The sequence below is a fragment of the Pristiophorus japonicus genome, chromosome 14 (assembly GCF_044704955.1).
Source record: "Pristiophorus japonicus isolate sPriJap1 chromosome 14, sPriJap1.hap1, whole genome shotgun sequence".
Classification (NCBI taxonomy): domain Eukaryota; kingdom Metazoa; phylum Chordata; class Chondrichthyes; family Pristiophoridae; genus Pristiophorus; species Pristiophorus japonicus.
The window spans coordinates 105,544,125-105,571,848 of NC_091990.1; the positions used below are offsets into that span (position 1 = coordinate 105,544,125).

The 27,724-nt window shown below is 46.5% G+C and overlaps 1 protein-coding gene across 3 annotated transcripts in view; it reads right to left on the minus strand.

The window, feature by feature from the left end:
- lrrc56 (leucine rich repeat containing 56) overlaps positions 1 to 27,724 on the minus strand; it is a 259,560-nt gene that overhangs the window by 229,317 nt on the left and 2,519 nt on the right. For all 3 annotated transcript variants that reach the window (XM_070898582.1, XM_070898580.1, XM_070898581.1), the window contains exon 2: positions 9,370 to 9,474. The gene's annotated coding sequence lies outside the window, so the exon portion shown is untranslated. The remainder of the gene's footprint in view (positions 1 to 9,369; positions 9,475 to 27,724) is intronic.

Here is a 27,724-nt window from a genome sequence, read left to right on the forward strand (position 1 = left end):
TCTTAATCACCTTATCTACCTGGCCTACTACCTTCAGGGATCTGTGGACATGCACTCCAAGGTCCCTTTCTTCCTCTGCACTTCTCTGTGTCCTACCATTTAATGTGTATTCCCTTGCCTTGTTAGCCCTCCCCAAATGCATTACCTCACACTTCTCCAGATTGAATTCCATTTGTCACTGTTCTGCCCACCTGATCAGTTCATTGATATCTTCTTGAAGTCTACAGCTTTCTTCTTCATTATCAACCACACAGCCAAGTTTTGTATCATCTGCAAACTTCTTATGCATACCCCCCAATATTCAAGTCTAAATCATTGATGTATACCACAAAAAACAAGGGACTCTGCAGAACCACTATGGAAACATCCTTCCCGTCACAAAAACACCCATCAACCATTACCCTTTGCTTCCTGCCTCTGAAGCAATTTTGAATACAACTTGCCACTTCGCCTTGTGCTTTTACTTTTGTGACCAGTCTGCCATGTGGGACCTTATCAAAAGTCTTGCTAAAATCCATGTACAATACATCCTTATGCACTGCTTTCATTGACCCGCTTCAAAAAATTCAATCAAGTTAGTCAGACAACTCCATGCTGACTATCCTTGATTAATCTATGCCTTTCTAAATGAAGATTTATCCTGTCCTTCAGAATTCTTTTCAATAATTTTCCCAGTACCAAGGTTTGGCTGACTGGCCTGTAATTACTCGGACTATCCCTTTCTAAACAAAGGTACAGTATTAGCAGTCCTCCGGCACCACACCTGTAGCCAGAGAGGATTGGAAAATGATGGTCAGAGCCTCTGCTATTTCCTCTTTTGCTTCTCATAACAGCCTGGGATACATTTCATCCGGGCCTGGGGATTTATCCACTTTCAAAGCTGCCATACCCCTTAATACTTCCTCTTTCACTATGTTTATCTCGTCTAATAATTCACACTCCTCCTCTCTGATTGCAATGTCTGCATCGCCTCTTAAGAAGTGTCTGAATGTTAAATAAACAAAGCATCAGGCCATTTAGAGTTTAATCATTGCATGGTCAAGGAACTTTAAATTGTGACATCTACGCTGGAACTGGATACAATAGATATTCAGATTCAACCCTGTAATAGTCTGGCAAAAGATCAATTCTGAAATTTGGATTAAACTTGATAAAGTACTAAAACAAACATCACCTTCAACTGAATGAAACTGTAATATAAAAAGGACTCTGGCCCCTCTCTCGCCTTTCCCAGATGTCACTATTATACGACATCAATGTTCCCACTAAGGTGCGCACCGCATCCATGCAGTAATCTGCAAGCTCCGTGCAGGCCGCTCACCGGCGTTCACATTGTAAATACCGCGCATGCGCAGAAATTTAAAGGGACCGCGCATTAAAAGAAACAGGCCACGCAGACCAAAGCGCAGCTTGCAGGGAACATTGCACAGCATGCCCCTTTCCTTTGCAGCACACAGATTCTCTCAGATTTCAGTTCATAACCCAGTGAACACAATTTTTGGGGGGATTTTCTGCAATTGCCTTTGTTCCTAGAGAAATTGGAGGGAATAGAACGGTGAGAGTTGCATGTTTTGCAAATATTGTATCAAACTGAACGTGGATCTGATAAAGATGCTGCAGAATAGACTCGGTGGGTATGTGAAGTCATATTGCCGTTTAAAGCTGAAAACTGAAGATGAATAATTGAAACAGTCGACCTTTGGTGCTATGCAACCAACCCACAGCCTGCAAGTGAGGCACAAACGTATAAAGGTGAAATCCTCAGCTGGAGGTAAAAAAACATCCATGGCTGCATTTGTCAACACAACAACAGTAATTCATCGTCTGCAAAGACATGCTGGGGATCTGAAAGATGCTATATAAGCAAGTTATATAAGATGCTATAGAAGCAAGTCATCCTCGACTCAAGGGACTGCCTATGATGATGATGTAAATGCAACTTCCTTTCTTTCTCTCTGACTCCAAACAATGTCATTTCTTCCAGGCGTGGGATTGGCTGTGTACACATGATAATAGTTTGAGACGTTCGCATCGGAAAGGATATGCCAGACCTTTTTCCCCACGTTGCTGATGTTCTTCAGCCAATTACCGTGCCTTGTACGCCGTGGCCGTGAAGGAACCTTGCAAGCGAATCATCAGGTTCTGCACAGCTCCCCAAGGTTTCAGCAAACTTCGTGGGAGAATCGCATGGAACCAGAATGTTGACCCAGTGAGGCATAAAAGCCCACAGGAGATATTAAGGGAGAGTTTTCTCTCCACAAGTGTACTTTGAACAAAGTGTGCTCTGTGAGCACTTTAACCCTCATCATCATCATTCAAACACCTTAACCCGAGCGCCCAAACTTGCTCTCGGGACTCGTCGGAATGCAGTGAATGGCCACCTGGTTGTGCAATATTTGGGGCAGGCCCAGGGGGAGAGACAGCTCGGGCACTTTCGGGTCCTTAAAGGCAGCTGCCAAGGGTGTGGTGCAGGATGAGCCCCAGGATGGAAAACGGCATTCATTCTGGAATCAGCATTGCAGAGCCGTTTTGACGCAGCTAAATTCAATTGGTTAACATTTCAGGTCGATGACCTTTCGTCAGAACGCTGCCTGACCGGCTGAGTATTTCCAGCATTTTCTATTTTTATTTCAGATTATCACCATCCGCAGTATTCTGCTTTTAAATTCCACTGGTGTCTGACTAAAGATTTGATTTGATCTACGACAGGTTTTATTGCGCCAGCCCTTTTAAACGAGGTTTTGATGCACCACGGGCAAGGTACTGACTGCAGGAGGCCAAACAAGAGTCAGGGCAGGGTGTTATGTATGGAGAAAGAGTCAGACTGAACACTGTGAGCTCAAAGCAAAGTGTGACCTTAGTCTTTTATTGCAGGTCTCCAGAGTGCCTCTCCGACCTATGAGGCCTCCTTAAATACCTGTGCTCCCAAGGGATTATGGGATCCCTTGGGACTCCAAGGGATGAGCCCTCTGGTGGCTGTACAGAGTACATACTTTACATATATAACAACACTCCCCCCCCCCCCCCCCGCCCCCAAAGTCAATAGTGTAACTATTTACGATGTGAGTCGATCTGGGGCCCTTCTTGCTCTGGTTGATTGTCTCAGTGTGAAAGCTGGTATTGTTGAATCATTTGTTGGGCCCTCGCTGAGCTGCTGTGCAGCTGGCCTTGTTGGCCTGCCTGGCGTGTTGGGCCTTGCTGGGCTGCTGTGGATGATGGGTTCTGCTTCGTGGTCAACCGTAGTGCCGGTTGCCACTGGTGTGTATGTTGGGGGATCAAAAATTGTAGGTTCCAAGATGGGTTACTCAGGATAGTCTGTGAATCTGAGTTTGATTTGGTCCAAGTGTTTCCGGTGAATGAGTCCATTTGAAAGTTTGACCCGAAACACCCTGCTCCCCTCTTTGGCCACGACAGTGCTGGAAAGCCACTTGGGACCATGTCCATAATTCAATACAAATATAGGATCGTTGATTTCAATCTCGCATGACGCATTTGCGCTATCATGGTATGCACTTTGTTGAAGCCGCCTGCTCTCTACCTGTTCATGTAGATCAGGGTGAACTAACGAGAGCCTTGTCTTAAGTGCTCTTTTCATGAGCAGATGGGATCCCAGTGAGTGAGTGGGGTTTCATGCAGTAGCTAAGCATGACTCGGGATAGGCGAGTCTGCAGTGAGCCTTCAGTTACCCTCTTCAAGCCTTGCTTGATGGTTTGCACTGCTCTCTCTGCCTGACCATTGGACGCTGGTTTAAATGGGCATATGTGACATGTTTGATCCCGTTACGGGTCATGAATTCTTTGAACTCAGTACTGGTAAAACATGACCCGTTGTCGCTCACTAGGACATCGGGTAAGCCGTGAGTGGCAAGCATGGCCTGCAGGCTTTCAGTCGTGGCAGCGGACGTGCTAATCGACATTATCACACATTCAATCCACTTGGAATACGCGTCTACAACCACAAGGAACATTTTACCCAAGAACGGGCCTGCATAGTCGACATGTACCCTAGACCACAATTTGGAGGGCCAAGACCATAAACTTAGCAGCGCCTCCTTGGGTATGTTGCTTAACTGCGAGCATGTATTACATCTGTGAACGCAGGACTCTAAGTCCGCATCGATACCGGGCCACCACACTTGGGATCTGGCTATCGCTTTCATCATTACGATGCCTGGGTGGGTACTGTGGAGGTCATTGATGAAGGTGTCTCTGCCCTTCTTGGGGACCACTACTCGATTGTCCCACAGAAGGCAGTCTGCCTGTATAGACATTTCATCTTAATGCCGTTGGAACGGCTTTATCTCTTCCTACATTTCCACTGGGACATTGAACCAGCTCCCGTGAAGCACACAGCTTTTTGTCTAGAGATAATAAGGGGTCCTGGCTTGTCCAGGCTTTGATCTGCCGGGCAGTGACGGGTGATTGCTCACTCTCAAATGCTTCCATAACCATGGCTAGATCTGCGGGCTGCGCAATTTCCACACCCGTGGTGGGCAATGGCAGCCTTCTGAGAGCATCGGCGCAGTTTTCTGTGCCTGGCCTGTGGCGGATGGTGTAGTTGTATGCGGACAACATGAGTGCCCATCTCTGGATGCGGGCTGATGCGTTGGTATTTATCCCTTTACTCTTGGAAAACAGAGATATAAGTGGCTTATAGTCAGTTTCCAATTCGAATTTTAGCCCAAACAGGTATTGATGCATTTTCTTTACCCCATAGACACATGCTAACGCTTCTTTCTCAATCATGCTGTAGGCTCTCTCACCCTTCGACAGATTCCTGGATGCATAAGCATCCGAAATTATTAGCTTGTTGCAATACACACTCGACGCCATATGACGACGCATCACATGCTAGTACCAAACGCTTACATGGATCATGCACCACAAGCAATTTGTTTGAGCATAACAATTTTCTCGCTTTTACAAAGGCATTTTCTTGGCTTTTGCCCCAAATCCATTTGTCCCCTTTTCATAGTAAGACCTGCAGTGGTTCTAACAGTGTGCTGAGACCCGGTAAGAAGGTTACCAAATTAGCTCATGAGTGCCAGAAATGACTGCAGCTCCGTCACGTTCCGTGGCCTCGGTGCGTTCCCGATTGCTTCCGTCTTCGTGTTGGTGGGCCTGATGCCGTCCGCCACGATCCTCCTTCCCAAGAACTCCACAAAAGTTTCCCAATCATCTCCCTCCGAGAATTTCTCCAAGATGCCCACTGTTCTCTACATCTTTGGGTTCGCTATCTGTATCTCGTCGCCAGTTGTTATGTATGGAGAAAGAGTCAGACTAAACATTGTGAGCTCAAAGTAAAGTGTGACCTTAATCTTATTGCAGGTCTCCAGAGTGCCTCTCCAACCTGTGAGGCCTCCTTAAATACCTGTGCTCCCAAGGGATTATGGGATCCCTTGGGACTCCAGGGAATGAGCCCTCTGGCGGTTGTACAGAGTAAATACAAGTTTACATATATAACACAGGGCTCCTTGAGTGAGCCTTGGAAGGAGTGTGTAACATCTTGGTAATAAGCGGGAGACGTGCAGTTGTTTCAATAACATGCTGATATTGCAATATCAATGCATTTTCAATATGGAGGAACAACAACTTGTATTTATATAGCACCTTTAACATAGTGGAACATCCCAATGCACTCACAGGAATATTATGGGATAGAAATTTGACACCAAGCAGCAGAAGTAGAAATTAGTGCAGCTTGGTCAAAGAGGTATGTTTTAAGGAGCGTCTTGAAGGAGGAGAGAGAGGTAGAGAGGCAGAGAGGTTTAGGCAGTGAGTTCCAGAACTTGGGGCCCAGGCAACAGAAGGCACGGCCACCAATGGATGAGCGATTATAATCAGGGATACTCAGGAGGGCAGAATTAGAGGAGCACAGACATCTCGGCAGGTTGAGAGGCTGGAGGAGATTACAGAGATAGGGAGGGGCAAGGCCATGGAGGGATTTGAAAATGAGGATGAGAATTTTGAAATCAAGGCATTGCTTAACCGGAAGCCAATGTAGGTCAGTGAGCATAGGGGTGATGGGTGAGCGGGTTAGAACAAGGGCAGCCGAGTTTTGCATCACCTCAAGTTTATGTAGGGTAGAATGTGGGAGGCCAGCCAGGAATGTGTTGGAATAGACAAGTCTAGAGGTAACAAAGGCATGGATAAGAGTTTCAGCAGCGGAAGAGCTGAGGCAAGGGCGGAGAAAAGCGATGTTACGGAGGTCGAAATAGGCGGTCTTAGTTATGTTATGGATATGTGGTCGAAAGCTCATTTCAGGGTCAAATATGAAACCAAGGTTGTGAACAGTCTGGTTCAGCCTCAGACAGGAGTTGGAGAGAGGGATGGAGTTGGAGTCAGTGGCTAGGGAACGGAGTTTGTGGCGGGGACCGAAAAAAATGGCTTCATTCTTCCCAGTATTCAATTGGAGAAAATTGTTGTTCATCCAGAAGTGGATGTCAGCAAGCAGGAACAGGAAAAATAAGTGTCAGTGTGAAGCATGATGCTGTGGAATGAGAAAGAGGGCGAGGGTTTGATTGTGAGGCATCCCTTTTTATTCAAGGTGGGATGGAGCAGCTGTAAGTTTGGGGGAGGGGGGGGGGGGACATGTTGCCCTGTGGTAGGGAGACAGTTGTTAGAGGTTTAAGAGAGGACCAGGCAAATAACTTCAGCAGTTGTCAAGGAAGCTTGTAGTTGTTGCTCCTCTTCTGCCTCCAAATAAACCACCTTGCGAAGACAGTGGAGTCATCATAGGCAGTCCCTCGAAATCGAGAAAGACTTGCTTCCACTTCAAAAGTGAGTTCTCAGGTGACTGAATAGTCCAATACAAGAATTACAGTCTCTGTCACGGGTGGGAGACAGTCGTTGAAGGAAAGGGTGGGCGGGGAGTCTGGTTTGCTGCTCCTTCCGCTGCTTGCGCTTGTTTTCTGCACGCTCTCGGCAATGAGACTCGAGGTGCTCAGCACCCTCCTGGATGCTCTTCCTCCACTTAGGGCGATCTTTGGCCAGGGACTCCCAGGTGTCAGTGGGGATGTTGCACTTTATGAAGGAGGCTTTGAGGGTGTCCTTGAAATGTTTCCTCTGCCCACCTGGGGCTCGCTTGCCGTGGACGAGTTCTGAGTAGAGCGCTTGCTTTGGGAGTCTTGTGTCGGGCATGCGAACAATGTGGGCTGCCCAACGGAGCTGATCGAGTGTGGTCAGTGCTTTGATGCTGGGGATGTTGGCCTGATGAAGAACACTAACATTGGTGCGTCTGTCCTCCCAGGGGATTTGTAGGATCTTACAGAGACATCATGGGTGGTATTGCTCCAGCGATTTGAGGTGTCTGCTGTATATGGTCCATGTCTCTGAGCCATAGAGGAGGGTGGGTATCACTGTAGCTCTATAGATCATAAGCTTCGTGCCAAATCTGAGGGCCTGATTTTCGAACACTCTCTCTTCCTCAGGCGACTGAAGGCTGCGTTGGAAAGCTGGAGGTGGTATTGAACCTTGTCGTCGTCGGGTGGCACAGTGTTGACCGCAGCCTCCATCACTAAGTGTAAAACACTAAGGGCTAGAAATTCACCAGTCTTATGCCCGTTTTTTTGGCGATATTTCACCTTTTTTGACAGTAAACAATACTCACCTAAATTGGCCAAAGTTGTGCACCGGCGGTTTTGAAATACCGCTGAAAAGTGGACAGCAGTCGTGCAACACCAAAAAAAATGTGAACGCTTAAAATTAGCCGTTCGGCGTACCCGTAGTCAGGAAGAAAAAAAACGCCCGAGAAAACCCTGCGTTGTAGCCCCAGAAACAGCGGTAAGTATGAAGACCTGTAAAAAAAAAAAAAGTTTATGTTTTTATATTTTTATTCTTTTTCAGCAATTAGCCAGCTAAGTGTCTTGTGAATGTTTTATTTTTTGATTTTTGTTACTTTTTGGGGGTGTTTTCCCTCCTCAGAGGGCCTGTCTTTCTAGCGGTAATCAGCCTCGGACTAAAATTGGTGAGTACCGTGGTTCGCGAATCTCGTGCAACGCCGATTTTTACCAATTTTTGGCAAAAAATGCCGGAATAAATCCGCTATCACCAAAAAAACTATTTCTAGCCCATTAACAGCTTTCAGTAACAAGTACTGAAGTATTAGCACAATTTCTAATGTCAAAAGGCAAAGAGAAGGCTTTGGGCAAATCAGGAAGGAGCACAAGGTGAATATATGCAGTTGGATGACACTTGCAAGGCAGCATTCATTACTCATCCCTCGTTGCACTGAAGGCATTAAGAATCAATCACATAAGCAAGGCCAGCTCGGGGTGTCAGGTCCCCTTCCCCGGAGGCCTTTAGTGAGCTGGTTAGATTTTTGGGCCGTGCAACAATGTGATAAGGAATTATATAACTGCGAGTTGTCCATGTCCTTTCATTGGGCCCAATTTTCCCCAATCCCTTTTTTCGGCGCACTTACCCTAAATGCGCCGACTTTGCGCGCTGGAAATGGCACCGAAAAAAAGTGGCCCCATCCTGCCCGCTCTGCCGAGTCTCCGGTGTCCCAGTGTGGCTTAGATAGTGAAGTGGGGGGGGCGGAGCAACAGCCCAGCGCAGAAAACACTGGCGGCAGCTGCGCGCAAACGTAGTGAAGTCTGCGCGCATGCTCCTCAACCTCCCAGCATGTCCTGCGGGTTGTGAGCAGGACCCAATGCTCTCAGCCCCTATCCCCGGCCGAAGGGACGCCCGGATGTTCGCTGCACCCTATCCCCGGCCGAGTGGCTTCCCGCACCGGCCGGCCGGCTGACTTCCCGGGCCGAGGTAGGACTTAAGTTTTATTTTTTATTTATTGATGATTGTGCTTTGTTGAGTGAGGAGAGTTTTGATTGGGCGGGGGAGAGGAGGAGTGTTTTGATGGTGGGAGGGGGGGGACTTTAAAAAAAAACTTGTTTCTGGCATAAAGGTAGGACTTCTATTTTTTATTTGTTATTGATTGATTGCTTATTAGTTTTTGTGGTTTGTTTAGTGCTTTGTAAGTTTTGGTGCAGGTCCTCTCAGCTTGCTTGTATTTTTTATTTGTTATTGAATGCTTATTTTTGTGCTTTGTTTAGTGCTTTAACCTGCGCCGACTTCTTAACTGCCCGCAATGTTTTTCAGAGCTGGCCACATACGCTGACCTAAGTCGATTTGGAGTAAGTTTTAGCTGGCCAAACTTGCCGAAGTGGCTGAGAACGCCCCCTTTTGAAAAAAAAACTCAACTAAAAACAATCGTACCTAACTGAGTTACTCTGGAGCAAGTTCATTGGGGAAAATGGCGTTTTTTTAAACTTACGCCAGAAAAACCAACTTACTCCAAAAAAATTGGCCAAAATTGGGCCCAATGTGCCTAGAATGCTTTAAGACAAAAACAATGAACAAACACACTTACTTTTGGTAGCACGAGAGGAGGACAGTAAATGGTAACCATAGGTCTCAAAGTCTCCAAATTTGTCTCTTCAGTGATAAATGTATGGCAAACTTCACAGGACAGAGCCTGTAAATAGAAAACAGAAACTTTGCATCACAACCAATTCAAAAGAAAATGTGATGCTTTTTTATGCCTATCATAAAAAAATAGCACCACGTAAAAGATCCCACGGAACTATTTTGAAGAAGAGCAGGGCAGTTATTGCTGGTGTCCTGAGCCTATATTTATCCCTCAATCAACTTCACAAAAACGATTATTTGTTTGTGGGAGCTTGCTGTGCACAAATTGGCTATTGCGTTTCCCACATTACAACAGTAACTACACTCCAAAAGTACTTCATTGGCTGTAAAGCACTTTGAGACGTCCGGTGGTCGTGAAATGCACTATAGAAATGCAAATCTTCCTTTTTTCTTTATCAAAATAACCTTTCATTTCAACTAGTAAGAACCTACTTCAGTAAAATGCCTTGTTGTGCAGCAGCACACTACTTGGATAATCTATTACCAGATAGGATTTTGTTTTAAAATGGAGATAAATATAAAACAGCAGCGAGTGTTAGAATCCAAAATAACACAGGATAATATCCAAGATGAAGACCCTGGTACTGGATGGTAGGAGGGCCCCTTTACAAAGAAAGAAGACTTGCATTTATATAGCGCATTTAACATCCTCAGGATGTCCCAAAGCGCTTTACATCCAATGAAGTACTTTTGAAGTGTAGTCACTGTTGTTATGTGGGAAACGCAGTAGCCAAATTGTGCACAGCAAGCACCCACAAACAGCATGCGATAATGAACAGATAATCTGTTATCTGGACACCAGTTTCCCCCCTCCCAAAAGAAATGGGGAGGCAGAGGAAAATGACATGTGACAACAAGCAAAGGCCAAGAGTGGAGAAACACTAATTACAAAGAAACAAGGATTCCATGTTTATAATGGGTCAGAATTTTCTGTCGCAGGGCATCTAACAGCATCTGCCACTAGTTAGACTTGCCCCTACACCCTTCAGCTCAAACAATTCTGTCCACAACGTTGCTGGAAGTGTGAACTGATAATGTTGCAATGAGGGAAATGGGCCACCTGGGACCCGAGTGAACAGAGGAAGCAACAGGGTATCTCCTTAACCAATCAGGTTCAAGGATTGGGAAATAAATAGTGGAACGACTGAGAGGGAGGGCAAGTTAAAGGAGGCAAATTCAAGGTCAAACAGGTACAGAAAGAGAAATAACGAGAGGGAAAGGAGGAATGGATTAAGAGGGAGAAGAGGAATAAAAGAGAAGAGAGAAAAGAAAAATATATATTTTTTTAATTTTACATTTTTAGAATTTCCCTGAAAAATTTAAAACCTGAAGGAATGAGACCACACGCAATTACAACAGTGAATCTTTGGTGCCAGAGAGGTTGACTGGCAGTTATTAACACACCGTTAAACTGGTACTTACACTTGTCATGACAAGACTTAACTTTCTGTGGTAAGTTAATAGGCAATTGATGGGCAAATACAGCAAGTTCCAAAACAAATGGGGAGGCTAAGGGCGAGAGGCCATCCCCCGAAGCTAACAGAGGAGCGACTCGCACAGCAATGTTTGGATATTAACTGGGATAGAAATAGTGTGAAAGGTGTAGAGGGGGCAGAATTCCTAAAATGCATTCAGGAGAACTTTTTTAGCCAATATGTAGCAAGCCCAACAAGGAAGGGGGCAGTTCTGGACTTAGTTTTAAGGATTGAAACTGGGCAGGTGGAAGGGGCATCAGTGAGACAGCATTTTGGTGCTAGTGATCATAATTCAGTTAGATTTAAGGTAGTTATGGAAAAGGACAAAGATGGACCAGGAATAAAAGTTCTCAATTGGGGAAAAGCCAACAGCGGCTTGATTTTTGGCTGCTGCCCGATCAGTCACGCTCCGTAGAGCGCCCTGCTGGGACCGCCTGTGAAAGCGGGCAGTCCGAGCTGTAGTGGCTGCAGTGAGGCAAGTAATGTGGACCTCGGGTCAGTGTAATTGTTTTTTATTTTTTTTGCAATTTATGGTGTAGTGGTGTGAGCTATTTATTGGGAATGTTTGTGGGGTTTTTTTCCCCGGTTTCTTTTTCTCCTTAGACCTCTCCGAGCGCTCCTAGGCCAGCTCTTTAGCTTGGGATTTTCCCATGCTCAGCCGGCCTAGCGCCCCAAGAGAGGTGTACAACGCCTCCCTTAGCGCTCCGTCCCACACTCAGGGCCCAGCTGATGAATTTTGCCGACAGGCGCAAACTGTTCCCGGGCGCAAACTTTACCGCCCTGCTGCTATTACCGCCCCGAAATCCGCAAAGCCGAAAATCCAGCCCATGTTGTTGTGGAGACTAGTGAACATTTTTTTTAAAACAATGTATTTCAAAATTACCGCAATTAATTCGATTAGAAGCAAAGAATTAAGGTTTTCTCACAATTTCCGCAAGATACTCAATTTTTTAAAAATGGAACGAAAAGCACTTTCACCATGGTGCTGTGGAAATACGAGATGCAGCTTTGCATCTCAAAGGTGAATTTGCGATCTTGGTCCCAGCGTTACTAAAATGTGCAGAGTGGGTGTTAAAACCAAAGCATTGTCGGGCATATCGGCCCAGCTGGTCTCGCGTTCACAGAGCCTTAAGAAAGTTGCCTGTCAAAACCGTGAATGTGTATAGCTCACACAGAAAGGGGAGGGTGGCCGGGGGGGGGGGGGGGGGGGGAGGGTGGCCGGGGGGGGGGGGGGGGAGGGTGGCCGGGGGGGGGAGGGAAAGCAAGGTGAGAAAATGTAAAATGTCACAATGCAAACTATTATGTGACAGATCTAAATTAACACAGTTGAAATATCAAGATTAATGAAGCACTCTTGATTAATGACACTATCCACTGTTGATAATGCAACTCCCTCACATTTTGTGGTTCAAAGATTGTTCCCACCGACCTCAGATGACTGGAGAATGTAACAGGTTTTAAGCAAGTACAGAGGCTCTCCAACGGAAACCAGAACAACATTGTCCTTTTTTCACAAGAATTATTGAAATTACAATACAGGAGGAGGTCCCTCAGCCTATGATACCTGTGCCGATGCTAGCTCTCCCCGAGAGGAGGAGGTCCCTCAGCCTATGACACCTGTGCTGATGCTAGCTCTCACCGAGAGGAGGAGCTCCCTCAGCCTATGATACCTGTGCCGATGCGAGCTCTCCCTGGGAGGAGGTCGTCCCTCAGTCTATGATACCCGTGCTGATACTAGCTCTCCCTGAGCTGTCTACTCGCATTGATGTCACCACCCTGTCCCTGGACTCTTTTATATTCCCACATACATGTCCTTCTTACATATTGTAAACCCCAACATGTAATGCTACATCAGATTGATGTAAATTTGAAGTTCCAGTCCAAGGGCATACAAAGTGGCCAAGACTAGTGGGAGGCCAGAGAATTAGGAACCTTTTAAAAGCCAGCAAAGAACAAGTAAAAAAAAAATAATAGAAGGAAGATAGATTATGAAAGTAACCAGCATGAAATATAAAAACAGATACCTGTAGTAAGAGTTTTTATAGGTACATAAAAAGGAAGAGAGTGGCTAAAGTAAATGTTAGTTCCCTAGAGGATGAGACTGGGGAATTAATAATGGGGAACAGGGAAATGGCAGAAACGCTGAACAAATATTTTGTATCGGTCTTCATGGTAGAAGACACTAAAAACATCCTAATACTGGATAATCAAGGGGCTATAGGGAGGGAGGAACTTAATACAATCACTATCATTAAAGTAGTAGTACTCGGTAAAATAATGGGATTAAAGGCAACCCGATGGCTTACATCCTAGGGCCTTAAAAGTGGCTGCAGAGATCGCAGATGCATTGGTTGTAATCTACCAATGTTCCCTGGATTCTGCAGAGTACCCAGCAGATTGGAAAACCGCAAATGTAACTCCCCTATTTAAAAAAGGCAGACAGAAAGAAGGAAACTATACACCAGTTGGCCTAACATCTGTCGTTGGGAAAATGCTGGAGTCGATTATTAAGGAAGCAGTAGCAGGACATTTGGAAATGCATAACTCTATCAAGCAGAGTCAACATGGTTTCATGAAAGGGAAATCACGCTTGACAAATTTGCTGGAATTCTTTGAGGATGTAACGAGCAGGGTGGATAAGGGGAACCAGTGGATGTGGTGTATTTGGACTTCCAGAAGGCATTTGACAAGGTGCCACATAAAAGGTTACTGCACAAGATAAAAGTTCACGGGGTTGGGGTTAATATATTAGCATGGATAGAGGATTGGCTAGCTGACAAAAAACAGAGAGTCGGGATAAATGGTTCATTCTCGGGTTGGCAATCAGTAGCTAGTGGGGTGCCGCAGGGATCGGTGCTGGGACCCCAACTATTTACAATCTATATTAACGACTTGGATGAAGGGACCAAGTATAATGTAGCCAAGTTTGCTGATGATACAAAGATGGGTGGGAAAGCAAATTCTGCAAAGGGATATAGACAGGCTAAGTTAGTGGGCAAAAATTTGGCAGATGGAGTATAATGTGTGAAAATGTGAGGTTATCCACTTTGGTAGAAAAATTAGAAAAGCAAATTATGATTTAAATGGAGAAAAATTGCAAAGTGCTGCAGTACAGAGGGACCTGGGGGTCCTTGTGCATGAAACACAAAAAAAGTTAGTATGCAGATACAACAAGTAATCAGGAAGGCAAATGGAATATTGGCCTTTATTGCAAGGGGGATAGAGTATAAAAACAGAGAAGTTCTGCTGCAACTGTACAGGGTATTGGTGAGGCCACACCTAGAGTACTGCGTACAGTTTTGGTCTCCGTATTTAAGGAAGGATATACTTCCATTGGAGGCTGTTCAGAGAAGGTTCACTAGGTTGATTCTGGAGATGAGGGGGTTGACTTATAAAAATAGGTTGAGTAGGTTGGGCCTATACTCATTGGAGTTCAGAAGAATGAGAGGTGATCTTATTGAAACATACAAGATAATGAGGGGGCTCAACATGGTGGATGCAGAGAGGATATTTCCACTCACAGGGGAAACTAAAACTTGGGGACATAGTCTCAGAATAAGGGGCCACCCATTTAAAACTGAGATGAGGAGGAATTTCTTCTTTCAGAGGGTTGTAAATCTGTGGAATTCTCTGACCCAGGGAGCTGTGGAGGCTGGGTCATTGAATATATTCAAGGTGGAGATAGTCAGAGTTTTGAGCAATAAGGGAATAAAGGTTATGGGGAGTGGGCAGGGAAGTGCAGCAGAGTCCATGATCGGATCAGCCATAATCTTATTGAATGGCGGAGCAGGCTCGAGGGGCCAAATGGCTGACTCCTGCTCCTATTTCTTATGTACTTACTGCTGTGCAGCCCGCATTTACACACTAATTACCTTTATAAAACACTGGACCTTTATAAAACACTGGTTCGGCCTCAACTGGAGTGTTGTCTGGGGAGTGGGACTAGCTGAAGTGCTCTTGCAGAGAGCCGGCACGGGCTTGATGGGCCGAATGGCCTCCTTCTGTGCTGTAACTGTTCTATGATTTTAATAATAAAACATCACAAAACTTAAGCAAAATATTGCAGATGCTTGAAATTTTAACTATAAACAGAAAATGCTGGAAATACTCAGCAGGTCAGACAACATCTGTGGAGAGGGAAAGAGAGTTAACATTTCAGGTCGATGACCTTTCGTCAGAACTGGAAAAGGTTAGAGATGTAACAGGTTTTAAGCACGTGCAGAGGCAGCGAAGGGAAGAGGGGTGGGAGAGGAAAGAACAAAAAGGGAAGGTGTGTGATAGGTGGAAGGCAGGAGAGATTAAATGACAAAAGGCATGATTGTACAAGGCTAAAGGACATGGTAATGTGACAAGTTAAGGAACAAAAGGAGTCTAGATGATGATCATCATCATAGGCAGTCCCTCGAGCCGAGGATGACGTGAATCCACGCCAAAAAGTTCACAGGTGTTTCAATGAAAAACCTAATATTTCGGATCCCGAACTACATGTTGAAGGGTGGAAGATGCGTGGATTTTTTAACGTGTGGTGGCCGTTGCACACCAGCCACCACACGGGCTTGACAGAGCTAGGTCTTGGTCCAGTGGCAGGGATTAACCAAGAAGACTGGAGACCAGCTCTGCTGCACGGACCTAGTGAGCACACATACCGCGGTGAGGGCTGGCTCGTGCTGCCCCTGGGCCCTCGCCTCTTCTGGGCCCTGAACTCGGACCTCTCCTGGGCCCCAATCACATCCCTCTACATAGAAACATAGAAATAGGTGCAGGAGTAGGCCATTCACCCCTTCGAGCCTGCACCACCATTCAATAAGATCATGGCTGATCATTCACCTCAGTACCCCTTTCCTGCTTTCTCTCCATACCTCTTGATCCCTTTAGCCATAAGGGCCACATCTAACTCCCTCTTGAATATATCCAACGAACTGGCATCAAAACTCTCTGCGGTAGGGAATTCCACAGGTTAGCAACTCTCCGTGAAGAAGTTTCTCCTCATCTCGGTCCTAAATGACTTACCCCTTATCCTTAGACTATGTCCCCTGGTTCTGGACTTCTCCAACATCGGGAACATTCTTCCTGCATCTAACCTGTCCAGTCCCATCAGAATTTTATATGTTTCTATGAGATCCCCTCTCATCCTTCTCTTGTCGCTCCTTCGTACTGACCTCGCCACTCCTGCTGTACCTGTCCACGCTCCAATCACCGACCTGGATCTTGGTGACGTCCCTCTCTCACTGCCATCGCTCTCCTGTTCCAGCACGTGCTGCTCCCTGGAGTGGTATGCCGCCACGCTGCTCCTTCCGTTGCCGGCCTGCTCCGATGGTGCTCGTAGGCCGGGGACCGCTAAGCTTGCTGGAAGGTGTGTATATGGGATTGGCAAGATCATGAACAGCATCCATCCAAAGAAATGGTGGCAGAGGTTATGGTCTGAAATTGTTTAACTCGATGTGGAATCTGGAAAGCTGTAAAGTGCCTAAACAAAAGATGAGGTGCTGTTCCTTGAGCTTGTGTTGAGCTTCACTGGAACAGTGCAAGAAGCGGAGGACGGAGAGGTCAGAGTGGGAGTAGTGGAGCGGAGAATTAAAATAACAGACGACTAGAAGCTCGGGGTCACACTTACGGACCGAATGGAGGCGTTCCGCAAAGCGGTTACCCAATCTGCATTGTAGAGGGAGCAGCGTGGAGGCACCGACCTGCGAGAAACCACCAGCTGTAGGTCAGGGCTATAAAAGGAGCAGAGGTGCGGCAGCCCGGGAGCAGCGTGGAGGCAAGTTACAGCGCAAACTTGTTCAGGGGGGTGACGACTTGGGAGGAGGGCGACTGGATTGGACATCACCATAATCCAGGTCACTAATGGAGCGTGGGCAGGTATAGCACGAGAGGCGGCAAGCAGCAGAGGAGCGGCAAGGTCGGGACGAAGGAGCGGCGATAGATTGTCAAATGGCTTGATCAGGGCCCAGGAGAGGCGAGGGCCCAGGGACAGCACGGGCCAGCCCACACTGCGATATGTGAGTGCACTAGGTCCGTGCAGCAGAGCTGGTCTCCAGTCGTCTTGGTTAATCCTTGCCACTGGACCAAGACCTAGCTCTGTCAAGTCCGTGTGGTGGCTGGTGTGCAACAGCCACCACACGTTAAAAAAATCCACGCACGGGCATCTTCCACCCTTCAGGATGTAGTTCAGGATCTGGAATATCAAGTCCCTCATTGAAACACCCATGAATTCATCCCACTTTTGGTGTGGATCCAAGTCATCCTCGAAACGAGGGACCGTCTTATAGAAAATAGGTGCAGGAGCAGGCCATTCAGCCCTTCCAGCCTGCACCGCCATTCAATGAGTTCATGGCTGAACATGAAACTTCAGTACCCCCTTCCTGCTTTCTCGCCATAACCCTTGATCCCTCTACAAAAGATTGTAGAGGAGACCTCATCAGCAGCAGCGAATACAGTATAAGTAAATCACTGTTTCACCTGGAAGGAGGGCTTAGAAAACTTCACAACTCTTCTCTTAACCTATCTCACTTTAGAGGGTTTCAACATTCCTCGGTCTGGTTCACAACCTTTATTGTGAAAGTGAGCGAGACTAGCTTTACAGGCTTCCTCAACTTTTCTACTTATTGTTTTAAATACAAGTACTTTTTTTCTGTTGACCTGGAGTGCTTGTGTTAATAAGGGAGGCTTTCCACCCCAGAACTGTAGAACAAGCCTCCACTGTACTGTTGGTATCATCACTAACCAACATAACAAAACCAATACCACTTATTCACAAGCTTTTTTAAAAATAGGAAACTGATGTCATTCCGGATCTCATTTGCAATTCTGTGGCAGACGATTCTTTCTATAAACAGTCTGCACATCAATAAGTGAAATCAGAAAATAATTTAATCCACCTCGACTGCATTATAACTCCTGTTCTAGCCAAGGAACAGGAGCACGGCTTTGCATTCTTTACAACTTGAAATACACTAGTATTCTGCCTAATCACAACCTCAGAATGTCCCACATAAAGAGACACATATCACTGAGCAGCAGGGCCAATAGCCAACCGAACAAAAATCACCAACTGCACAAGATAAATGAATATATCCTCTGTACATTGCACACAGACACAAGCGCACAGTCACGTGCGCGCACAGACAAGCGCACATCACACCCCGCGCGCGCACACATCATATATAGACACACACATACCCGCCCCCAAACCCCACAGCACACACTCTCCACCCGCACTATTCTTGTAAGCAAGAGCACATTTCATTCGGCCTGTATATAAAGTGAATTACTCTGAGACCTCTCTACCCTTCCCTCTTTTTAAAAATAACCTCATCATAACCCACCTTTCTCTCCGGCATTATCATCCCCTGACTCAGTATTCTGTTACTCCTCTGTAAAATGCCTTGGAATATGTTGTACATTAAAGGTGCTACACTAGTGTTGTCCAATAGTAATAGCTGACTAGCCACAAGTGTGGCTACACCATTTTAGCCACGTGCACTAATCTAAGTGGAAAACGCCTCATGTACTCACACAATACAGATAAATATACTTCACATGTGCACATTTACTTAACAGCTACCATTCACTAACCAAGGAAGTAATGCACTCAATGATCATAAAACACTCGCGCACTCTGCTTTTCATCTTACCGTTTTACCAACAAACACACAAAAAGGTTAAAGCACACATGCACACGCACCCAAACAGGGCTATTGAGATCACACGCCCAGCAACGGAGCCACTCATTTATTAATCTGCAATGCCGTTAGCAACACATGGCTAACGTACTGGACAACACTGCGCTATACAAAGGCAGCATGGTTAATGTTGTACACTGGCAATGGCATTCCTTCACCTCTTGTACCAGCCCCGCTCTGCAGTCACCACCATTGCTAAACCGGTAACTCTTGGTCTTCCAGGCTCCAACAACCCTCTGCGGAAAGACATTTCTCCTAATCTCACTCCCTTCGTGATCATTTTAAATCAACCGTCTCGCACCACTGACGCCCCAACCAGAGAAAGCAGACATTCCCCACTTCCTCGTCAAAACCCTTCAGAATTCGAAAACCTTCAATCTCCTCAGCTCCAGCAAATGACAATAACTTGCAATTATAGAGCAAGTAAGACATCCCAAAGCGCTTCACAGGAGTGCAATCAGACAAACATTGACACTGAGCCAAAGACGGAGACATTAGGACAGGTGGCCAAAGGCTTGGTCAAAGAGGTAGGTTCTAAATATTTGCCCAGTATCTAGATGTCGTGAGTCTCGGAGTCAAACAAAGATATTTTGCCACTGTGATTGGCTTACTAGATATAGCACATGGTTTCTTCAACTTTGGAAAGGCTCTCTCAGACTGGAGGTTATAACCTAATAAGGCAAAATTATCAAAAATTAACCAATGTGAATAAGCAATAGGCCTACAGTAATTATATACCCATTTCAGATACAAAAAAAAAGAAAATCACTTCTCCCGCTCGAACACAATATGAACTGAACCTTGAAACAACTCCTACTAAGATACAACTCCTACAAAGATGCAACATCTGCCCATTTATCTCCTCCCTTCCCACTGTCCAGAGCCCCAAACACTCCTTCCAGGTGAAACAGCAATTTACTTGTACTTCTTTCAATTTAGTATACTGTATTCGTTGCTCACAATGAGGTCTCCTCTACATTGGGGAGACCAAACACAGATTGGGTGACCACTTTGCAGAACACCTCCATTCAGTCCTCGGGGAAGAGTGCCCATAATATGGTAGAATTCTTTATTAAGATGGACAGTTAATTCAGAGACTAGGGTCCTGAACTTAAGTAAAGGTAACTTCGACGGTATGAGATGTGAATTGGCTAGAATAGACTGGCGAATGATACTTAAAGGGTTGACGGTGGATAGGCAATGGTAAACATTTAAAGATCACATGGATAAACTTCAACAATTGTACATCCCTGTCTGGAGTAAAAATAAAATGGGGAAGGTGGCTCAACTGTGGCTAACAAGGGAAATTAAGGATAGTATTAAATCCAATGAAGAGGCATATAAATCGGCCAGAAAAAGCAGCAAACCTGAGGACTGGGAGAATTTTATAATTCAGCAGAGGAGGACAAAGGGTTTAATTAGGAGGGGGAAAATAGAGTATGAGAGGAAGCTTGCTGGGAACATAAAAACTGACTGCAAAAGCTTCTGTAGATATGTGAAGAGAAAAAGATTAGTGAAGACAAATATAGGTCCCTTGCAGTCAGATTCAGGTGAACTTATAATGGGGAACAAAGAAATGGCAGACCAGTTGAACAAATACTTTGGTTCTGTTTTCAGGAAGGAAGACGCAAATAACCTTCCGGAAATATTAGGGGACAGAGGGTCGAGTGAGAAGGAGGAACTGAAGGAAATCTTTATTAGGCGGGAAATTGTGTTAGGGAAATTGATGGGATTGAAGGCTGATAAATCCCCGGGGCCTGATAGTCTGCATCCCAGAGTACTTAAGGAAGTGGTCCTAGAAATAGTGGATGCATTGGTGATGATTTTCCAACAGTCAATCAATTCTGGATCAGTTGCTATGGACTGGAGGGTAGCTAATGTAACACCACTTTTTAAGAAAGGAGGGAGAGAGAAAATGGGTAATTAGAGACCGGTTAGCCTGACATCAAGAGCGGGGAAAATGTTAGAATCAATTATTAAAGATGAAATAGCAGCGCATTTGGAAAGCGGCGACAGGATTAGTCCAAGTCAGCATGGATTTATGAAAGGGAAATTATTGTGTTCCTAACACAGATGAGGCTGCACACAGGGAGGTTAAAGTAACAGTGACCTCAGTCTTTATTAAGACACTCCAGAGTGAGGAACAGGCCTTAGGGGCCGGCTTATATACAGTGCTCCCAAGGGATGCTGGGATCCCTTGGGACTTCAGGGGATGAGCTCTCTGGTTGCGGTACATGGGAGTGCATGCTATACAGATACAGAACATCACTTCCCCCCCTCCAAAAGTCAAAGTGAAAACTATTTACAAGGTGAGGCGGTTGGGAGTCTTTCTTTCCCTGGTGGGCCGCCTCGGTACAAATGTCTGTTCTGGTGTGTTGGCTGTGCCCTCGCTGGGCTGGCGTGTTGTTGGCCCTGCAGGGCTGCTAGGTGAGCCTGGCCTTGCTGGGCTGTTGGGCGTGATGGGTTCGATTTCCTGGTCTGACGTGGTGTCGTTGATCCTTTGTGGTGTGTGTTGTGGGCTCGAAAAAGGTGGTGTCTGCTGTGAGTTGTTCAGGGCAGTCTGTGAACCGCAGCCTCGTTTGGTCCAGGTGCTTTCTGCAAATTTGTCCATTGTCTAGTTTGACTACAAACACCCTATTCCCTTCTTTAGCTATCACCATGCCCGTGATCCACTTGGGACCATGTCCATAGTTTAGCACATACACAGGGTCATTCAGATCAATTTCCCGTGACACAGTGGCGCGACCATCGTTTACATTTTGTTGTTGCCGCCTGCTCGCTGCCTGATCATGCAGGTTGGGGTGAACCAGCGAGAGACTGGTTTTAAGTGTCCTTTTCATGAGTAGCTCAGCCGGGGACACCCCTATGAACGAGTGGGGTCTCTTGCGGTAGCTGAGCAGTACTCAGGAAAGGCGGGTTTGGAGTGAGCCTTCTGTGACTCATTTAAGGCTCTGTTTGATGGTTTGTACTGCCTGCTCTGCACGCCCATTGGAGGCTGGTTTAAACGGGGCCGAGGTGACATGTTTGATCCCATTGCGGGTCATGAATTCTTTAAATTCAGCACTGGTGAAACATGGCCCGTTGTCACTGATCAGTATATCAGACAGGCCGTGGGTGGCAAACATGGCCCTCAGGCTTTCAATGGTGGCGGTGGCGGTGCTTCCCGACATTATTTCACATTCAATCCATTTTGAAAAAGCATCCACCACCACCAGGAACATTTTACCGGAAAACGGGCCATCATAGTCGACATGGATCCTCGACCATGGTCTGGAGGGCCAGGACCACAAACTTAGTGGTGCCTCTTTGGGCGCGTTGCTCAACTGAGCACATATGCTGCATTGCCGTGCACAGGACTCTAAGTCAGAGTCGATACCGGGCCACCGCACGTGGGATCTGGCTATCTCTTTCATCATTACTATACTCGGGTGTGTGCTGTGGAGATCCGAGATAAATGTCTCCCTGCCCTTTTTTTGGTAGTGGTTACCCCACAACAGGCAGTCTGCCTAAATGGACAGCTCGCCCTTTCGCCGCTGGAACGGCTTGATTGGCACTTGCATTTCAACGGGGATGCTGGCCCAGCTCCCATGCAGTACACAGTTTTTTTACTAGGGACAGCAGAGGATCTTGGCTAGTCCAAGTCCTAATCTGGCGGGCCGTGACAGGTGATTTATCATTTTCAAATGCTTCCATGACCATCAACAAATCTGCGGGCTGCGCCACCATCAACAAGTTTGCAGGCTGCGCCATTTCCACCCCCGTGGTGGGCAATGGTAGCCGACTGAGAACATCCGCACAGTTCTTGGTGCCTGGCCTGTGGCGGATGGTATAGTTATATGCTGATTAGGCGAGTGTCCACCTTTGTATGCAGGCTGAGGCATTAGTATTTATCCCCTTGATTTCAGCGAACAGGGATGTGAGAGGTTTGTGAGCGGTTTCCAGCTCAAATTTGAGGCCAAACAGGTACTGATGCATTTTCTTTACCCCGAACACACTCGCTAATGTCTCTTTCTCAGTCATGCTGTAGGACGTCTCGGCCTTAGACAAGCTCCTGGAAGCATAGGCGACAGGTTGCAACTTCCCCGCAACGTTAGCTTGTTGTAATACACACTCGACTCCGTACCACGATGTATCTTTTACACGGGTTATACAATACAAGCAGCTTGTTGGAGCATAAAATGTTTCTGGCTTTCTCAAAAGCAATTACTTGTTTTTTTCACCATACCCAGTTCTCACCTTTGCGCAATAACACATGTAGGGGCTCTAAAAGGGTGCTTAACCCCGGTAGGAAGTTACCAAAATAGTTGAGGAGTCCCAGGAACAACCGCAGCTCCATGACGTTCTGTGGCCTGGGCCCGTTCCTGATAGCCTCTGTCTTGGCGTCTGTGGGCCGAATGCCGCCTGTTGCGATCTTTCTCCCCAAAAACTCCACTTCTGTTGCCATGAAGACGCATTTCAACCTCTTCAGCCGCAGCCCTACGCGATCCAGTCACTGGAGGACCTCCTCCACGTTTTGTAGGTGCTCGGCGGTGTCCCGACCAGTGACCAAAAATGTCGTCCTGAAAGATCACTGTGTGTGGTACCAACTTGAGTAGGTTCTTTATGTTTCTCTGGAAGATCGCTGCAGCCGACCGAATTCCAAACGGGCATCTGTTGTAGGTGAACAGTCCCTTGTGCGTGTTGATGCAGGTGAGGCCCTTCGAAGACTCCTCCAGCTCCTGCGTCATGTCGGCCGAAGTCAGGTCGAGCTTGGTGAACGTCTTGCCTCCTGCCAGCGTCGCAAATAGGTCGTCTTCCTTAGGTAGTGGGTATTGGTCCTGTAGCGAGAAACGATTAATAGTTACTTTATAATCGCCGCAAATCCTGACCGTGCCATCACTTTTGAGTACTGGAACAATCGGGCTGGCCCACTCGCTGAATTCCACTGGGGAGATGATGCCCTCGAGTTGCAGCCTGTCCAGCTCGATTTCCACTCTCTCCCTCATCATGTGAGGTACCGCTCGCGCCTTGTGGTGAATGAGTCGTGCCTCTGGGACCAAGTGGATCCACACCTTCGCCCCGGAAATGTTTCCAATGCCTGGCTCAAAAAGGGAAGGAAATTTGTTAAGAACCTGGGTACATGAGGCCTCATCGACATGTGATAGCGCTCAGATATCATCCCAGTTCCAGCGGATTTTGCTCAGCCAGCTCCTTCCAAGCAGTGTGGGGCCATCGCCCGGGACAATCCAGAGTGGCAGTTCGTGCACCGTGCCCTCGTATGTGACCTTGACCATGGCGCTGCCCAGGACAGTGATAAGCTCTTTGGTGTACATTCTCAGTTTCGTGTGGATGGGGCTCAGGGCTGGTCTGAATGCCTTGTTGCACCACAGTCTCTCAAACATCTTTTTACTCATGATGGATTGGCTAGCGCCAGTGTCCAGTTCCATGGCTGCGGGTAAGCCATTCAATTTTACGTTTAGCATTATAGGTGGACATTTCGTCAAATGTGTGCACCCCATGTACTTCAGCATCTGCCTCCTCTCTCTGAGGCTCGAAATTGCTTTGATCCACCATGGACCGATCTTCCTCTGCCACGTGGTGGTTAGCAGGTTTTGCAGAGCTTGCAGCTCGTTGGAGGTGCCCCATTGTTCCACAGCTCTTGCAAACATACCCTTTGAAGCGGCATGAATAGGCTGAATGGAAGCCTCCACAACGCCAACAAGGTGTGAATTGCCTTGCATTCATCCTTTGTTGGGGACTCTGAGTTATCTGGATCACCTGAGGCCTGCTGGCAGTTGCAGACTTGTGGGTTCTGCCCTGTACATTTCTGCTTGCAAACACAGTTCCAGTTAATTTATGAACATTGCTAGCACTTGTGTGCTGAGAGATTTGTTTGGTGTTATCACTGGTGGACATAAACACCTGTGCTATCGCAATGGCCTTGCTGAGGGTCGGTGTCTCTACAGTCAAAAGTTTTCGTATGATGGTCTCATGGCCAATGCCCAGTCCAAAAAAGTCTCTGAGCATTTGCTCCAGGTAATCATCAAACTCACATTGTCCTTTAAGTCGCCTTAGCTCGGCGACGTAGCTCACCACTTCCTGACCTTCACATCGCTGGCACGTGTCAAACCGATACCACGCCATTAGCACACTCTCCCTCGGGTTAAGATGCTCCCGAACCAGCTCCTCATACGACTTATCTGTGGGTTTCACTGGAGCCAGAAGATTCTTCATGAGGCTGTAGGTCAGTGCCCTGCAGACTGTGAGGAAGACCGCTCTCCTTTTTGCAGCGCTTCCTTCTCCGTCCAGCTCGTTGGCTACAAAGTATGGGTCTAGCCATTCGACATCGGCTTCCCAGTCCTCACCCTCCGAGAATTTCTCCAGGATGCCCACAGTTTGCTGCATGTTTGCATTGGATTCATATTCTCATCGCCAGTTATTGTGTTCCTAACACAGGTGAGGCTGCATACAGGGAGGTTAAAGTAATAGTGACCTCAGTCTTGAATAGTGAGGAACAGGCCTTAGGGGCCGGTTTATATACAGTGCTCCCAAGGGATGCTGGGATCCCTTGGGACTTCAGGGGATGAGCTCCCTGGTGGCGGAACATGGGAGTGCATGCTTTACAGATACACAACAGAAATCATGCTTGACAAATCTTTTAGAATTTTTTGAGGATGTAACTGGTAGAGTGGACAAGGGAGAATCAGTGGATGTGGTGTATTTGGACTTTCAAAAGGCTTTTGACAAGGTCCCACACAAGAGATTGGTGTGCAAAATTAAAGCATACGGTATTGGGGGTAATGTACTGGCATGGATAGAGAACTGGTTGGCAGACAGGAAGCAGAGAGTCGGGATAAACGGATCCTTTTCAGAATTGCAGGCAGTGACTAGTAGGGTACCGCAGGGCTCAGTGCTGGGACCCCAGTTCTTTACAATATACATTCATGATTTAGATGAAGGAATTGAGTGTAATATCTCCAAGTTTGCAGATGACACTAAGCTGGGTGGTGGTGTGAGCTGTGAGGAGGACGCTAAGAGGCTGCAGGGTGACTTGGACAGGTTAGGTGAGTGGGCAAACGCATGGCACTTGCTATATAATGTGGATAAATGTGAGGTTATCCACTTTGGGGGCAAAAACACGAAGGCAGAATATTATCTGAATGGCGGCAGATTAGGAAAAGGGGAGGTGCAATGAGACCTGGGTGTCATGGTATTTCAGTCATTGAAATGTTGGCATGCAGGTACAGCAGGCGGTGAAGAAGGCAAATGGTATGTTGGCCTTCATAGCTAGAGGATTTGAGTATAAGAGCAGGGAGGTCTTACTGCAGTTGTACAGGGCCTTGGTGAGGCCTCACCTGGAATATTGTATTCAGTTTTGGTCTCCTAATCTGAGGAAGGACGTTCTTGCTATTGAGGGAGTGCAACAAAGGTTCACCAGACTGATTCCCAGGATGGCTGGACTGACATATGAGGAGAGACTGGATCGACTGGGCCTGTATTCACTGGAGTTTAGAAGGATGAGAGGGGATCTCATAGAAACATATAAAATTCTGACGGACCTGGACAGATTAGATGCAGGAAGAATGTTCCTGATGTTGGGGAAGTCCAGAACCAGGGTACATAGTCTAAGGATAAGGGGTAAGCTATTTAGGCTAGCTCATTGAATGCATTAAAATCACGGATAGATAGATTTTTAACCAATAAGGGAATTAAGGGTTATGGGGAGCGGGCGGGTAAGTGGAGCTGAGTCCACGAGTGAAGAAACTTCTACACTCAGAGTTGTTAACCTGTGGAATTCCCTACCGCACAGAGTTGTTGATGCCAGTTCATTGGATATATTCAAGAAAGAGTTAGATTTGGCCCTTACGGCTAAAGGGGTCAAGTGGTATGGAGAGAAAGCAGGAAAGGGGTACTGAGGTGAATGATCAGCCATGATCTTACTGAATGGTGGTGCAGGTTCGAAGGGCCGAATGGCCTACTCCTGCATCTATTTTCTATGTTTCTAAGTGTGACCCCTAACTTCCGGTTGCCTGTCACTTTAATTTCCCGCTCCACTCCCATTCTGACCTCGCGGTCCTCGGCCTCCTACACTGGGCCAATGAAGCTCAATGCAAGCTCGAGGAACAGCACCTTATTTTTTGTTTAGGCACTTTACAGACTTCTGGATTCGGCATCGAATTTCAGACCATAACCTCTGACCCCACGGTTTCTTTTTTTCAGTTTTTTTCCCTTTCCCATGGCAACTGTTGATGATTCTGCCATGTCCATTCACACCGTATCTAGACTCATCTTTTGTTTCTTAACTGATTCAGTTGCCATTTCCTTTTGATTCGCACCATCATCCCTTTTGTCATTTAATCTCTTCTACCTTCCATTCCATCACAGACCTTCCCTTTTGTTCTTTCCTCCCCTCACCCCTTTCCCTGCCCGCACTTGCTTAAAAACCTGTTGCATCTCTAACTTTTCCCACTTCTGACGAAGGGGTCATCGACCCAAAGCATTAACTCTGTTTCTCTCTCTTCACAGATGCTGCCTGACCTGCTGAGTGTTTCCAGCACTTTCTGTTTTTATTTCAGATTCCAGCATCCGCAGTATTTCACTTTTGTCCGAATAAGTCTTATTTAGAGAGTTCAATGTTGCCGAGCCTTGGAATCTCTGACCAGCCCTCATCGCCAATGGCGTCACAAGTGACTGGGGAGCTGGATAAAGGTTGCCATGTATAAACCAAACCTGGTCGCAGAGCTACCAGTCAAATGGACAACAATGATTCACTGCATCCACCCTCAGGACTCATCACTTCACTTGACTCCCAGGTCACAAGGGAATAGAAAGTGTTTATTCAGACACATACAACTGCCACTCAAACAAATCTAACTGATCTCCCTGCTTGAATGGAGCTGTCAAGTCGACAATCAAGCAAATGACTTAAAAGATACAAAAAAGATATTTAAATTGGATAGCTAGGCTGCCTACTGGCAGAAAATTAACCTGCCCCAAAACATTAGGAATGAGCTGCATGCAATGTTCCTTCTAAGCTGCGCTTTGTTATGCGCGGCCTGTTTCTTTAAATGCGTGGTCCCTTTAAATGTCTGTGCAAGCGCGGTATTTACAATGGAAAAGCCAGCAAGTGCCCTGCGTGGGACCTTGCAGATTGCTG